Source organism: Phodopus roborovskii, unplaced genomic scaffold (genome assembly GCF_943737965.1).
Source record: "Phodopus roborovskii unplaced genomic scaffold, PHOROB, whole genome shotgun sequence".
NCBI classification, from domain to species: Eukaryota; Metazoa; Chordata; class Mammalia; order Rodentia; family Cricetidae; genus Phodopus; species Phodopus roborovskii.
The window spans coordinates 36192438-36195737 of record NW_026126409.1 but is presented as its reverse complement, the minus strand read 5'-3'; the positions used below and the strand labels follow the sequence as shown (position 1 = coordinate 36195737).

Here is a 3300-nt window from a genome sequence, read left to right as displayed (position 1 = left end):
CACTGATATTAAATACAAATAGTATATTATGTCTCCCATACAATGCATATCACTATATTAATTATAAGGGCTGAACAATCCAAGACAATGTTTTTGAACAGCCACTTTGACCAACAGGTCACCGCGCCACATGGTAATCTTCAGCACTTTGTGAGGATGGTAGATTTATATGGCTTTCTGTTTTCACAAAGAACCATGAAAAAGCTCAGAGTCGACAGAGGTGGTATGGAAGAAGAAATGGGGCACTTGTCAAGTTTCCATAATTAGAAATTATTGTAAAGGAAAATGTAAAATAACCATTGAAATGCCAATGAGTGGCCCATAGGAGACAAGTGCACTGACATGCAGGCAGTTGAACACCTGCTGTTGAGGGTCTGTGTTTCCAGTGTGTCTAAAATTGTCCTCTTGAAGGCACAATTATGTAGAGCCTTCTGATGACCTCCTTCTGAGATTTCTACTGCTGCTTCCCCCACTGATTTTACCTTTGTCTTTCTCTACCTTGACTCCTCTACACCTTTATGTCAGCTCTGCTTTTTCTGCTTTCCCTGATGGGATGAATGGGCAGACTGACACAGAGAAACATTATGTCTGTGAAATATACAGACATGCATTCAACTGCTTCAAAGGAAGTCATTTCTAAAAGAAATAGAGCCGCTCATGCACTCGTGCACGCACACACATGCACTCTTGCTCATAATCAGTGATAAGCATGGGCAGTTTCTGATTTCAAAATTAGTAAACCTGTCCACACAGAGACACCCCTGTGTACACAACACACATGACATAGCTTATTTTAGGAAAGCAACCAAATTCAATGCCAACCACAGGATTCTGTGTCTTGTACAATTTTTTCATGTTAAATATAGACCCAAGACTAGATTCTGGTGATTATGAAAAAAAGCCCTAGGTACAGAACAATAGTGTCTCATAGCTATGGGTAACATCACTGAATTGGCTCAACTATGACAGACTTTCAAGTGTGAACTATGAACAAACATCACATGGGAACAGAAATGCTCTCTGTGGTTTCCAAGGGGCATAAGCCACTCATTTACAATGCAAGTCTGTCCTGAAAGTAAACCAAGGGACTTCAGTGGTGGCATAAATTGCCTATATGGCATATGGATACCCAGCATATGAGAACAGGTACCCACACAAATCATCATAGATGCTGATAAGAAAGTATTACTTAGTAATAGCTTTCAGTTTTATCTCTTACAATACCACACAAGGAAGAGATTTCACCTGTAAAGAGTCAACCCTGGGCACATTACAAATCAGCAAGGCACACAGGGGAGAGTCATAAATAATGCATGCAATGGTACTGCAAAATGAATGGCCACATTATACACAGTTTACCAAAGGTTCATTTATGTTTGTTCACAATTGGGTGCCTGTTACACATAGACATCTGTGTAAATATTCACCACAACTGGGCTTTCCACAGTGCCTAGTAGTTATGAGACTGTACAGTCATTGAAAACCAGAACACTGATGGATGGTTTACACACAGGGCACACACAGACTGTGAAGACAATTCAGTTAGCATGGATTTCATGCATTTATAACTAACTAATTCTGCAGATTCTGTCCATTTCATTTTTAATGCTATTTAAACGATTCAATTGCCTTGGTGGGACAATATGGTTTATAAATCTATGCTAGTGTTTTGGACCTCACTAAGGCTTGATAGTCCTATCACTGATGCATGCCAATATTAAGTAGTGACTTCATGGAGATATAGAAATGCTTTGGTATATTCTCACAGAAGCCAGATCACCAAAGAGGACTAAAGGTGGCAGGAAGTCACAATTCCTAAATCAAATTGGTTTTCTTTCTTTTTCTGAGCTTATTTTATTTTAATGACTGATCCATATGAGGCCACAGCCAGGTCACTATGTAAAGACATGAGGGAAGCTTTATTTCTTGTCCTCTTCCTCCTTGAACAAAGTCTTGATGATCTCCTCCTTGTTGGCCTAAAGACGCCCCTTTCAGTGCTTGCATGTTTCCTTGCTCTTAGACTTACGAGCCTCAGCCTGGTCAGTCAGGAGCTTCTTGTGGGCTTTGCCGGCCTTCGGCCTGTGGATGTGCTCCATGAGAATCCTCTTGGACCTTCAGGTACAGGCTGTGATACATATGGCTCTCAGTCTTCTTAGACTCACAGGCTCTCCTGAAAAATCCGTGCAAGATCCTTCTCATCCAGGTCATCTTCTCAGGCATTCGAGAGTTAGCAGTACCCTTCTGCCTCCCAGTGCCCACATGCCTGCCCTTCCATCAAGCCAAAGTGTTTCCCTGGCATCAAGACCTGGAATGGACAGTCACAGGCTTCCGATGATCAGCTTCTGGATCTGCTCATGGGAGTAGGCATTGGAAATTTCACTAACCTCATTGAGATCCAACCAGACCTTCTTTTTCCCCAGCAGAGGATAGTAGAGGCAAGCCTCTTTTGTAGCTGGAGCATACTCCCCTTCAGAGGCTCCCCTTTGTTAGACTTTGCAAATTCAAACAAGGAACTTTCATCTCAGTTCACAGGAAGTTTTGGTCATCCCTGTACCAGGAAAAGGATTATCTTAATCTTATTCTGGAAAGACTGTGTTGCCTTTATTACACACCCATTGCAGTCTCTACGGTTTTCTTCTTTGCTTTTTGGATACACTATATCTCAGAAAGTATAATCATATGGCAAGTGCTACAGCTAGAACAATCGTTTGTGTATGTACCACAATGGTCCTTATTTTCGAAGATTGTTTCCCAGTGTTACAAGGTAAGGAGTGGTATGTCCTTTAAGGGGCAGGACCAGGTGGGGTCTTTAGCCATCAGGAGGCACTGTCACTTGAAGTAGTTACAATGGTCCCAGTTAGTTGCCATGAGAATGTTGTTATAAGTGTCCCTGCTCTGGGTATGGTGTCCTCTCTTTCCTTCTCTGTTTTCTTTCTGTCATGTATCTTTCACCATGATTTGGCAGTGGTGACTCTCACCAAAGCCAGTATGTTTTTTAAAGTGGAGCTTATTTATGACCTCCTTTCTTTATAAGTTATACAGCTTTGGGGAATTTTGTTGTATCTGTAGAAAAAAAATGGTTAATGCATGTAATTGTATCAAAAAATTACATCTGTATGGCCTTATATAAATTATAAGTTGTGAAAAGATAGCTTTTGTACAATATACAAATATACTGTTTATAATGTAAGTGAAACTTTTTTCCCCTTACTAACTTGGTGGGGGTGAGATCTTGTTTAATAAAAGCTTTATGATTTGGTTGGGTAAAAAACACATAGTTGTGGAACAGTTAATGAATAA

General features: G+C 40.5%; 1 pseudogene; it reads right to left on the bottom strand.

Annotated features, from left to right (window-relative positions):
* Positions 1-1919: 1919 nt before the first annotated feature.
* LOC127220492 (60S ribosomal protein L19-like) lies at positions 1920-2461 on the bottom strand (annotated as a pseudogene).
* Between the last annotated feature and the right edge of the window lie 839 nt (positions 2462-3300).